Here is a 13,863-nt window from a genome sequence, read left to right on the forward strand (position 1 = left end):
AAAGCAGTATGGTGGTTACCAAAGGAAAGGAAGTGAGAGTTAGTAAAGGACAAAGGGGGTCCAATATAGGGCGTTCCCTAAAATGTATGGATAATTATAAAGGCAGCGTTTATTAAAATATATTTCATTTTCAAAATTGAGCTATCAGCTGTTAAAGCGTGTATACATTTTTGGGGACACCCTGGATGTGGTGATGGAACCAGGAGCACTCCTACCAAAACATGAAATAAGATTCAGGTGTATGATATTATACATCAGCTGATATAACGAGGAGACTGTGATTATTTATTCTTCATAGTGATTGTTTATAATATAATAATTTTCTTAAATGATGGGAAATTGGTCAGTAGTTACTTCATATCAACCTTGGAAAATAGTTAAAGTTTTGCTTATAATTTCCAGAAGCATAAGCTAGAAATACCCAGGTAAAGTTAGCCTTGTAAAATAAGCTAAATTAAGCTTTGTCTATATGACTAAATTAGTTTTATCTGCTGAGTGAATTTTTAAGGCTGTTCTCCATTTGTTTCAGATTTTTTATTAGATAATAAATGAGGCAAACAAGCAGGTAAACGATAATTGCCCTCTTTCAGATCAGTAGGCTTTGTGTAACAGTCAGCCAGCATGTTCTGAAAACAGGGCTGCTCTGAAGAGCCAGTTGGATTTTCCTCCCAAACCCAGGTGCTGATATGACTGTACAAAGCTGGAACAGGCCAGTGGATGTTTCCTGCCAGGTGAGCCTGCTGAAGACTCAGAGAAAATGAGGTGAGATTGGGGAATATGGAACTCATGGCTCAGAAGTGGGAGCAGAGTCCTGAACTTCCTGATAAAGTTCATATTCCAAGTGTTCAGTGGATGCTTGGTGACTTAGTCTTGTTCTCCTTAACAATTAGAACCTTGAAATAATATTAACTCTACTATTAGAATCTTAAATATGATGTATACAGCAATTTGTTGATTTCTGATAATTTTTCTACTGAAACTGAATCATTTGAGACTGTTTCTGACATAATGTCTCATCTCCCAAGAATACTGTAGTATGAATTTCTTGAAAATATGTATAGTCTCCTAATTATCCATAATACAGTCATTAAAATCAGGAAATTAATAATGACCTATGACTATTATGTAATCTCTAGGGCCCTTTCAAGTTTCAAATGTTGCCATAATTTCCTTTAGACTAATATGTGCTTCTTCTCAGAAAATTTGTTTCTTGAAACTCTTTCAGCTGAAATCTGTTATTATAATAACTTAAATATCACATAGCATGGTAGTAATGCATGGTAAGGTTGTGTTCTCTAAGTGTCCTATTAAAGTTTCTGCATGTCAGTAGGCTTGTATCTTAGGGCTTGACTTTCACAAATGTTGCTATCCAATCTTAAGAAATACACATTTTATTTTTTCCTCTTGTCCCATATTGTCTTATTGGATCGAGCATATCCAAACTATTTCCTGGAAGCCTTGATTACTATTGACTCTCCCCTCACCTTTACTTAGATCAGCGGTTCTTAACCTGTGGGTTGTGACCCCTTTGGGGGTCGAATGACCCTTTCATAGGGGTCGCCTAAGACCATCGGAAAACACATACAGTGGGGCTTTGACTTACAAGTTTAATTCTTTCCGTGATGGAGCTCGTAACTCAAATTACTCGTATGTCAAATCTTAAAGTGAATGAGTGAGACACGTGATGCTGGGCTGATGTTGTGGCGTTCACTGTGACATTCACTGCGCAAACTAGCGGTGGGGTATCTGAAGCTGGCTCGTAACCCAAATTTTAGCTCGCAACTCAAAGCAAAAAATTGGCTGAGAGATGGCTCATATCTCGAAAAACTCGTTAGTCGGGACATTCGTAAGTCAAGGCCCCACTGTATATAATTACATATTGTTTACAGTAGCAAAATTAAAGTTATGAAGTAGCAACGAAAATAATTTTATGGTTGGGGGTCACCACAACATGAGGAACTGTATGAAAGGGTCACGGCATTAGGAAGGTTGAGAACCACTGACTTCGATGATGTAAGAAGTCTGGTAGCCCTGGAATAGGGAGGAATTTCTTTCCTCCAGCTAGCATAAAGTTTTAGAATGTGATTCAAGCAAAGACCTTTGCTCTTGTCTTTTATGGAGAAGGCATTGTGCACCTATCACTGTGGTTACCTTTCCCCTCTCTTGACCAGAGCCTTGACAGGATATTGATCCAATTTTCTTAGTGAGAGCCCAGTGTAGGGTTCCTGGAGGAAACTCCATAAAAGCGTGGGGACTTTTCCAAGACTGAAGCCACCAGGGATTTCTTGCTCTTATGCTAATCCCCATTGGCCTCCAGCAATCCATAAAAATCACTGTTTAAATGTGCCTACCAATTTAGGACTCCAGGGGCTTTTTCCATGTAAGCTTACTTGGTGGCTGTGAATCTCTGAACGTAAGTCCTTCTCCAAATTTTGTGGTCATGGTTTGCCCTGAGAAGTTACTTCTCTCATTGTTATAAAAAAAGTCGTTCAGTTTGCCCATTTTCTTCTTGTAATAAGGACATAAATGACAACTTACAAGTTAGAGTTAAAACCAGATGCCTTTACTAATTACTTTAATGCAATCATTTTATAGTATATTTTAATATGGGGTTAAATGATAAATTTTTATAGGTTGTTGATATAATTCTCTATCTAACTCTGGAAATATACTGTAAGTGAAGAAAAAGTATATGGATCTAAAAGACTATGAAAATGCCATGAGAATTCCATTGGTAAACAGAAGACTCTGGACATATATAGAAAACAGCCAGAGAAAAGATTCTTTAGGGGAAAGTTTATATTGATGCTCTTATCTCTAGTGGATTAACCATAATGGATTTTTGCTTCCCTCATTACTACTGTAGCACAGAACCTCTGCTTCTTTAAAATAGCTCCAGAAAGTCAAGTCCATTTAAAAAGAAGTGAGATTAACAGAACTTTTAAGTAGTGGGTGGCTGTAAAGCTTATAATTACTTACTGGGGATGTGACCATCTATGTGAAAATCTAAGATATCAACAGCTCACTAATTATAATATTAGAATTCAGCAAGTTTGGCAAAGAAAAGATCAACTTCTAAAAAGCTATAGAATTTTCTTTCTTCAGCAATAACCCATTAGACAATAATACGATCTGTCAGTCAACTCTAGATTCTCAAAATATCTAGAAATCAGTAGTTGAAAGTGGATACCTAGGATTTTTGGACCCATTGTATGCATGCCAAAATGTTATTGTAGGCAGATAGGAAGATATGAGCTGAAAGAGATGGGAGAAGCAGCTGGGACTTGGGGGAAATGGGTGTGAAAATAGACTATGGAGGTGGCAGACCCATATGTGAGGAGGAAAGATTTCATAGCCCTATAGGATGTGGTTAACTGGTAGCATAACACCTAGATGAAGGAACCTTATAACTGAAGGATACTTTTTTTTTTTTTTTTTTTTTTTTTAGAAATAAGGGATGGGGGAGACTTACTGAGGTATAATCCAGTCTAGAGATGTAAATATCCCAAACCCTACCCAAGCGGGGCACTTGGTCTGGTTTCGGCCAGGTGAATTGCCTGCTCAGGTCCTATCTCAGTGTATAGTTTTCCTAAACATTAAGTTCTCACATGCTCTTGCTGCCATTTGGAGTCTCTTGTTTGAATTAATTCCTACAGGCAAGACAAGAGCTGGAGGTGCTGAATACTGTCTCTGGCTGGAAGTTATCTCCTGGCCAGAGACCCTCTTGACCATTTTTCCTTGGGCTGCTTTCATAAATGTTTAAGTGTATTAGGTATTCTTATAGTTAACTTTGGCTTCAGAAATACCCACAAACCTTATAAGGCTTTCTCAAAACCAGGCTGATGTATGATATTACCCCTATACCTTTTTTACTCCCCCAACTCAACTCAGGTTTCAGAACAGCTTTCCTGACTGAGAGTTCTTGCCTATTTCTGTTTCTGAGGTGATAGGATATGTTGAGAACATTGAGTTATTTCTGAGCTTCGAAATGTTTTTCTCTGTAATTAGGCCACCTGTGTTTTCTAATTGTTGCCCAGTAAATTGATTTTCTACATTCTCTCAGAAATTGGAAGATAGGGGTTCTATCTTTCCTAATGGTTATATTTTAAAGAGATGAATCTAAGATCCTTGAAAAAGACACTTCTGGTTTCTAAAACCAGCCAGAGAGCTTTTGAAAAGAGTTAGAGAAAGAATGTACAATTACACATTTTCTAAAATATATTCTCTAAGAAAAGAGAGGTCATGGGCTTAGAGTTAGGAAAAAGTATATATAAAATTTAGTGATACAGGGTGAACATTAAGACCATTCTGGTGACCTGGAAAGAAAAACTGTGTTAAGACCATTTTGAGGCTGGGTTCTTAAAAAGGATAAAAACCCACTTATTGAATGTGTATAAACATAAGAAAAGTTTTAATGACAGCAACTATGTAGCTTTGATAATTCTCCTCTTGTTCCATGCCCAAAATCTTCCAAAAGTTTGATATATAATTTTGAGGACAAAAGGTTCTTCCTGAAGTAGTTTTGATCTTCATGGGTTCCCTCTTTTATGGCTTGTGAAAATCTAGAAGAGAATAGGGGGCATTATATTTTTGACATCCTCCTCAGTCTATATTCAGCAATCTTAAACTTCATAGCATGCATTTCTACTTCATCACCTAAGACATAGAAGGTATGGCTAAATTATTATTGTTCTAAAATTTTAACACTTTGAAAGACATAAATTTTATGAATGAAAGTATCTTTTAGATTGGGTTCTGATGATCCATAAAATGTTAACTTGTGAATAACAAGTTATATCATAAAAAACACAATCTAAATAGAGGAAAAATAAATCAGTAGCAAAAGGTTCTTATACACATGAAGAACATATTTTACACTTATTAAAGCTTATGGAGATTGGATTCCAAGATACAGACTCTAAGTTGGAGTTTTGTGTGTAAGGGTGGCCCAGGGATGAACAGCTATGGAAAGACAGGAAAAAAAGTAGGATTGGATAGATGGAAAGTCAAGCTTTGATAAAACCCAAAACTCTCCAAGGAGCTCTAGGGCTAGAATGACTCTTCATAGTTGGCACAAGGTAATGTTCAGAATTTTATAACCCCACATCAATCAGTCAAAGGATGTGTCTTGCCCCAGAAAAGGTGTGACATTGGTCAAAGTGGCTTCTTGAAATTGTGGTCATCTATGTAGGGGCTGATGAAAAAGAGTATATGCCAACAACATCTTCACCAAATGGGACACGTCTTTGATTGAAAGGATGTCTTAGTTAACTACAGTGCTAAAACAAATACTATAGATTGGGTAGCTCAAATAACAACACGTACTCTTTACAGTTCTGGAGGCCAGAAGTTGAGATCAGATGCCACCATAATTGGAGTCTTGGTGAGGCCCTTTTCCTGGTTGTGTTCTCACATGGCCATTCCTTGGGAGTGCACACACAGAAAGATATCTAGTGTTTCTCCTTTTTATAATGTTTAAAAACTTTTTTCTTTCTTTTTTTAAATCCTCCCTTGAGGATAATGTTTTATTGATTTTGAGAGAGAGAGAGAGAGAGAGAGAGAGAGATCTATGTGAAACATCAATTGGTTACCTCATGTACATGCACCAATTAGAGATTGAACCTGCTAACCTAGATGTATGCCCTGACCAAGAATCAAACCCACAACCTTCTGGTGTCTGAGATGATGCTCCAACCAACTGAATCACCAATCCAGGGCTCTTCCTCTTTTTATAAGAACATGAATCTCATCATAAAGACTCTACCCTCATATACCTAATCTAACCCTACTTAACACACAAAGGTCTCACCTTAAAATATCATCACACTGGGGATTAAGGTTTCAACATATAGATTTGGAGGGGACACAAACATTCAGTCCCTAGCAAGGATATTCTATACATGAATCTTTGTATTATAAACTTGTAGCTAAAATATACGCTTTAAAATTTCAATCACAAGACAGAACCTGGCTAGAGAACTTGGCTGGAGAGCCTGGCTACGGAGCCTGGCTATGATGGTCAACTGAACGCTGCCTCTGTGTCATTCCTTCATCGCCGACTCTGTCCACACCTTTGGGAGTACCTGGACCTGCTGGGGCTGGACCCCAACATATGGCACCTGAACAGGTAGAGCATGAGACTCTTAATCTCAGGGTCATGGGTTCGTGCTCCACGTTGGGCGCCATATGTTGGGGTCCAGCCACAGCAGGTCCAGGGGTTCCAAGGGTTGTGGACAGAGTCGGCAAGGAGGGAGGGTCATGGAGGCAGCATTCACTTGATCATAGCCAGGTTCTCTAGCCAGGATATTCAGCCAAGTTCTGTGTTTTATTGTCTTGTTACATCTGTATTTATACCAGTTGATTTTAATCCTATCAATTTCTATTCCAAAGGTTAGGGCATTTCTTATCTCCATTCCAGGGAGTAAAGATTATGTAGCTTAAGCATGATTGTCCATAGTTAAAGTGATTAACTACCCACCTGGGATTTTATTCCCTCCCTAACTTCAGAGAAAAATCCCTACCTGGGGAAACAACCTTTGTCAGAGAGATGACCTTGGTTAAAACATATAGCACCAAGAAGGGGAGCAAACATATTAAGAACAATATGCCATATACGCCAGGTCCCTTGAAACATATGCTGTGCAGATGTTTCTTCCCTGCAGTGATTGTGTCAAGCAGCAAGGATGGACCAGCTTCCGGCAATTAATGTGTCTCTTTCAATAGAAGTTTCTCTCTGTCTCTTTCCCTTCTTTCCAATCTCTCTAAATATCAATGGAAAATATATCCTCGAGTGAGGATTAGCACCAACAAAAAAAAAAAGTTAAAAAAAATAAAATAAAAAGGTATGAAAAAAAATGTCTAAGAGCCAGGGCAGGATGTCCCTGGGAAAAACTCCACTGTCAGCACCACCATCAGGACAGGTGCCCGAGGTGAGTACCAACCGTCACACCTACTCATAGAAGAGGAACAGGCCTGGGGGTGACTGACCCAAGGTCACACAGGGAATGAGTCCTGAGCTGGAATTTGAAACAAGTAGGGTGCCTTGGGCATGCCTGCTCGGCCCTGGTTCAAAATTGCCTCTCCCTTCCAGGAAATGCCAGCAGAAGCCCAACTCAGGAGTCACTGGACACGTGTGGTCTACAGTGCATTTGGCTCATGGGCCCACATGTGTGTGGTTGCAGTGAATTTGTACTGCAGAAATATTCAAATGATTCCTCGGGGAGGCAGCCTGGGCTTGTGCTGTCTCTTTCCAGGATACCACTGGCTCCAGACGTCAGCACTCACCAGGGGCCTCCACTCATCACTCCAGAGTCTGTTCAGTGGCATTGTCTTCTCTACGTGACTCAGAGTTCCCCAGAGTCAGAACCTGGCACACACAGTGGGTGCTCAGGGGTGTCTGTGGGGTGAGTGACTGACAGGAGAAGAATGGGGGCCTAGAGGAAGGCTGTGAAGGCCAACAGCTCCACATGGAGCAGTGGGCTGGCCCCAGTTGGCCTTCCTCACACTGAAAATGGCGACCCATTCCTTCCACAGAGATGTAAGGAGCCATGATTGCTCCCTGGCTTCAATGAACCTCTGGTCCATCAGACAACAGGCTGTCAGACAAATACAGAACAGAGTGACATTGGGGGACAGGCTTACTGAAGAGGGGACCTGAGGGCCAATGGTCATAAGGGAGATCACTGGGGGTGTGGTGAAGTGAAGGGGTGCCATGAGGGCAGAAATGGGGCCATGGAGACACTATGTAGTGAGGGAAGGCACTTGCTACCTAGGAAGGGTTCTCTGTAGAAGAACCCTGACCTGCAGATAAATGTCACAGCTGCCATGATGTGACAGGGTTACCTGTGATTGGCCCATGTTTATTTTTCTCCTGGGCTCCAAGATCCCAAAAGAGGCCATACATCTGCCTTCAGTTGCCCCTCAGGCTTGAAAATGTCTAACTCCCAGGCCTGGCCTCTTTCCCTCTAATCACATTCTTAGATTTAATCTTATCCACCCAGTTGCTGAGCTAATCCCATCTTTCCCAGAGGAAACCCACCCTTTTCCTCCCCAGAGGGACAGAAGACGGAATCTCTCCCTTTGCCCTCTAGGATGGCACTGTCTGCCCTCCAGCTTGTCTTCTTTTAAATCCTAAATTCACCCAGAGAAGTCTTTCCATCTCTCTTCTCTCCAAGAAAAAACACCCATCTGTTACATGGCCCTGGGTCATTCACAGGATTCCATTAGGATGGCTCGGCCCCACACTGCCTAGCCCTGAACCCTGCTTCTCATGGTGATTCTGTCCTGACCTCCCTCAGAGAAGCCTTGTGGTCTGAAGAGCCCCCCACATCCTCAAACAACCACTGCTTGCTCCCTGAAGGAGCTCATGATCTGTTGTGTCACCTGACATAAAACCTAAGTGACAACTAGATGCATGGACGCATTTATTTTTTTCTTGGGGATGCCACCATTGTCTTCTCCCCTGTTTTAACTGTGGATAATTTGGATTACTATAATGTGGCCAAAGATCCCAGCAACCATGCTCTCAGGTTGTGTTTTTTTTTCCTTTCTAACATCAGGAACCCATTACACCCTTCACTCTCTCACACCAAGTAGGATAACTATGGGCCATCGGCCCACCTCAGTCAGTGCCTTTGGAAGGAAACAATGAGCCAGTCTTCAACCTTGCCCCTCCCTAACGTTCTCTTTCCTAAACGGATATCTGGGTCAATCAATTAATAGGGAGAAACGCATAAATCCCATTAGGATTATGGGGTTTAGACCAGGGGTTCTAATTGGATGTTAGCATTTGAGAAGGTGTATAAAAGCCTCAGGGATGAGAAGAGAGATTCAGAGTGCTCCAGCTGTGCAGTCAATGCCAGGGTTCTCCATCAGGTCTCAGATCTGAGCCCTAGCCAACCCGGTCACAGCAGACGTTTCTGCAGGATTCCTTTCCGAGCACCTTGAAGATGAGCATTCGGACGCCACCCACACTCCTGAAGCTGGCAGCAAAGCGCCTGCTGAGGGACCAGGCCTTGGCCATTGCAGCTCTGGAGTACCTGCCGGCCGAGCTCTTCCCATACCTGTTCATAATGGCCTACCGTGGTGGACGCTGCCCCCATCTCCTGAAGGCGTTGGCCCAAGCCTGGCCCTTCACTGTCCTCCCTCTGGGGGTCCTGATGCAGCGTCCCCCTGATCATGCCCCAACCAGGGCCGCGGGCTTAAAAGCCATCTTTGACGGGCTTGACGTTCTGCTTGCCCAGGAGGTTCGGCCCAGGAGGTGCAAACTGCGGGTGCTGGATTTAAGGAATACGGGTGCCAACTTCTGGGATATGTGGTGTGGAGCCAGCACCAAGAATTGCTCACCAACAGGACCAGTGGCTGTTCATAGCTGCAGCCCCAACATGGAGCATCCCCTGGCTCCCTTGGAGGTGTTCCTAGACCTTAACTTCAATGAAAGGGACCGGGATAAGTTTTTCATGCACATCATCCAATGGGCCCAGCAGAGGGAAGGGTTGCTACACCTGTGCTGCAAGGCACTTTGGATTTCGGAGGGGCCCTTCCAGAGGTTCAGGAGGGTCCTGGATAGGGTGAGGCTGGACTGCATCCAGGAGGTGGAAGTGAACTGCACCTGGGACCTGCCCACCCTGGGGACATTTGCTCTCTACTTGGGTCAGATGAGTAATTTGCAGAAACTCTTTCTCCTGGGAGAGTTGGCTGAGGACTATGATGAGGAAAGAGAGGAAGAGCAGGAGGAGGGGGGGCAGGAAGAAGTACAACAGGGCGAGGAGCAGGAGTTGAGGGAGGAAGAAGATTTGGAGAGGGAAGCGGAAGCGGAGCAGGAGTGGGAGGAGGCAGAGGAGCAGGAGGGGGAAAGGCAGGAGCAGGAGGAGCAGCGATCCTTTTCCCAATTCCTCTCTCAGATGCTCAGGCTGCGGCACCTCCGGGCACTCTACATGGATTCTCTTTCCTTCCTCCCAGGCCGTCTGGACCAGGTGCTCAGGTGCCTGCAGACTCCCTTGGACCTACTCAGCATAATATTTTGCCAGCGGCTGATGCACTCAGACCTGACACACCTGTCCCAGTGCCCGAAGCTCCGGCAGCTGAAGATCCTGGATCTATATGGCCTCAGCCTTGCGGGTCTCAGTGAGCCCCTCCGAGCTCTGCTGGAGGCAGTGGCACCCACCCTCCAGGAACTGGCTCTTGGTAACTGTGGGATGGCGGACTCCCAAGTCGAGGCCATCCTGCCTGCCCTGAGCAACTGCCTCCAGCTCAGGGAGTCCACCATTTGTATGAACAACTTCCCCGTGGCCACCGTGGAGAAGCTGCTGCGCCACACAGCCGGGCTGCGCAGTTTACAGTTAGAGGGGTACCCCATCCCCCTGGAGTGTTACGGGACCCAAGGGACTGTCAACCAGGAGAGATTTTCCCTGATCAGTGATGAGCTCAGGAGGATACTGAAGGAGTTAGGACAGCCCAGGACCATCCAGCTTGCCACCAAGCAATGTGGACATAGGACGTTTTATGAGGTGGCGTTTTCATGACATGGAGCCCGTGATGGGCCCCTGTAGTGTCCCTGCTCACTGGGTGCTCCCAGCAAAGGCTTCTTTCTGGGCCTTTGGAAGCTCAAACCTCGGACCGGGGTGCCGTATGCAGGGGGCACCCACGTTTCAATTTCATGCTCAGTGTGAATGGGGAAAGGGAGGGACCCAGCCCGGGTACAGGGTTGCAGGGGCAAAGGTTGGGGAGTTCATGGGACCTCAAAGGCGAAGTATCCTACAATCAGAAACATGAATCTGATTTGCCTGGGGACGGGGAGAGGTATTTGGCCTCCAGCTGCATGTGTGGGAGTCAATACTGGGGTGGATGGTTGTAAAAGAATGTTCAGAAATAAAGACAATTTCAAAGGCCAAAAAAAAAAAAAAATTCAATCACTGAAGTTTCAGTAGAATAAACAGAACCTTACTTCCAAAATAATGAATACTGGCAAGATTTAATCTCTTTATAATATTAATTTAATTTTGCAAGTATTATATAAATTTTCAATATGGTAGAAGTGTAGGGTATGAGCAGAAAGCTGTCCCTATATTTTACAATTATTAACTGTAATTTTATCTAAAGTAAACATTTTTAAAGTTTTTTATAATTTCCTTTAGCTATGAATTCCCATAAATTTTAAGTACATTTAGATTTTACTGTTTTTTAAAATAAAAGGTTTTAATGAAAAAATGAAGCCCATGTTCCAATAGACTTTTAATCAATCCTCAATCAGTAGATATGCATGCTATATGAACCCCTGGGTTAGTTAGCAGGAATCATCATTTCTGGGCTATCTAAGGTCATACAAGGTTTACTTAGCCTATAACATCTCTCCATTGCTGCCTTATTCCGATTTCTTAATTTCTTTTGGACTCCTGAGGAAGTTTCTACTTGCCTATCTGCATTAAAGCTTGCAATGATTTTTTGTTCAGTTGTTGTTTTTTTCCCTTCCAGGCGTTTCCTTTTCTCATTGACTTTGTGATGCTTATAGATGTCTCAGAAGGAATCATATTAAGAAAGTGCAATAAATTTGTCTTGATTAACTAGAAATACATGCATGGTGTTAGCTCCCATCAGAATCATCACACAGGAATTTTAAGATATCCATTCCTAAGCTTTTCCTCAACTGCTCTGACATGGAGCTCCAGATGATTCTGATGTATAACCAGAGAAAAAAGTGTGTATATTATCTACATACTGAGTTATAGATATCAGGAATCCTAAATCATTATCTAGAGGTAGAAGGTATAACTGGGATGTAGAATATTGAGATACTTCATCTCAAATTAAATAATTAACAAATTTCTAATCAAATATGGACATTCAGAAGGACCCATCCTATATAAGAAAAGCATAATATGCAAATTGACCAAATGGGGGAAGGACCAGTCAGTGGGGCGTGGGGTCAGTGAGCAGGCAGCACCAGGCCAGCCAAGGCTTGTCAGTGGGCAGAGGGAGGGGATGGTGATAAGGGGGTGGTGGCGACCAGTGGAGGTGGAGGGGTGATCAGGGTTGGGGGGAAGGGTTGGGGGAAGGGTTGGCAGCTCCAATCAGTGCTGTCTCTTGATCAGCCCACCCAGTGACTTCCGATTCAGAGGCAGAGCAGCATGGAACAGACTGTCAAACTACAGCAGGAAGGCTGAGGAGGTTGGGGGCCGGGGGGGGGGGGGGTAAGAGATCAACCAAAGGACTTGTATACATGCATATAAGCATAGCCAATGGACACAAGACACTGGGGGCTAGGGGAGACCAGGGGAATGTCAAGGGAAAAAAAAGGAGACATATGTAATACTCTTTGTAATACTTTAAGCAATAAAACAAAATTAAGATAAATAAAAATTAGATTTTAAAAAGTAAACAAAAAAAGAGGGAGGCCAATGGTGGTGGCTGTGGCAGCTATGGTGGCAGGGGGTGGGGCCAGGCCTAAGCCATCAGGTCAGTTGGACATCCCCTGAGGGATGCAGGCTGGGCTGAGAGCCCCCCCCCCCGCCCCCCAGTGCACAAATTTTTGTGTACCAGGCCTCTAGTACATTTCTAATAGCCTCTGAAAAAATGGCAAAGGTGAACTTCTGCCTACACTTGTTAAGATCCTAAATCCAAAGAGGCATATAACTCATAACTGGGTATCTTGTAAGTCCTTAATGCCATAGAAATTTAACCCTAGACAGAACATGCTGCTGAGTCCTGCTTTCTATAGCCATATTAATGCTAGATAATCTTGTATTTGCTTTCCAAATTAAAGAAACTTGTTTCCTTTGTCTGTGACCACTGGTATCTTTTCATCAATCACATTATCATCAAACCTGCAACAACTAGGAACATAATAAAATATAGAGAGTACATATATATGTATTCTTACAAACATATATTGAATACTTACAAAGTGTATTTTTATGAATGTCTACTATATGTATGTGTGCATAGTTTAGTAAAAATGAGGTACTCCTAGGTCATAGTCTTAATAGGTCCTCCATAGTTGTATGAGTTTTACCCCCAGCAATCCCACCAAGTTCTCATGTTAAAGACACAAGAAAAATAAATCCTAGTTTCTCTTTTAAGGGGAAAACAAAACAAAACAAAAAATGCTATTTTGAAATACCCACAGAAAGTTCTCCATAACAAACGTGTATGCAGCAAGAAGTCTTGACCAGAGCATTATCAGATTTGGAGGAGAGGAAATTATTCAGCTCCAGCGTGCCTGTATCACATTAGCAATGAGGGAGAGACTGAGAGACACTTGTTAAGAACGCAGTCTAAGGGCACAGCCCACCCAGAGTCTGAAATGTAATCATAGAATTATACAATATTCCCCTCCTCCACACTTTATCAACCTTATCACATCACCAATACGACTTCCATAAAATCACAGTGGATTACATCTGAGAAAGCTGCACAGCTCAGACTTATTTAGGGAATTCTTAGCAAAGTCTAAAGACAACAGGGAAGATTAAAAACAAGGACATTAGAGCTTTGAGGTCTCTGGCACCTACAGCTACCACAAATATTAAACAGAGCACATCGCCAAGACAAATTAACATAAAGCCTTATGCTAAAGGCCTGTTTGCTTCCATTCTAATTGACTTATACATCATGTCCAGCTTTCAACACAAATTACCAAGCATGCTAACAGGCAAGAAAAAGTACATTATAAAGAGAAAAAGCCAACATCAGAAATAAACTCGGTATGACACGGTTTTTAAATTATTAGACAGGGTATTTAAATACCCATGATTAATATGGTAAGTGCTCTAAATGAGAAAGTAGACAACATGCAAGAATAAGTGGGTAGTGAAAAGCAGAGAGGTGAAAAATTTAAGACTCAAAAAGAAATGCTGAAAATAAAAA

General features: G+C 42.6%; 1 pseudogene; it reads left to right on the forward strand.

Moving 5' to 3' along the window:
- Positions 1 to 777: 777 nt before the first annotated feature.
- LOC118675681 lies at positions 778 to 10,523 on the forward strand (annotated as a pseudogene).
- Positions 10,524 to 13,863: the final 3,340 nt, after the last annotated feature.

This window comes from Myotis myotis, unplaced genomic scaffold (assembly GCF_014108235.1).
Source record: "Myotis myotis isolate mMyoMyo1 unplaced genomic scaffold, mMyoMyo1.p scaffold_m19_p_2, whole genome shotgun sequence".
NCBI classification, from domain to species: domain Eukaryota; kingdom Metazoa; phylum Chordata; class Mammalia; order Chiroptera; family Vespertilionidae; genus Myotis; species Myotis myotis.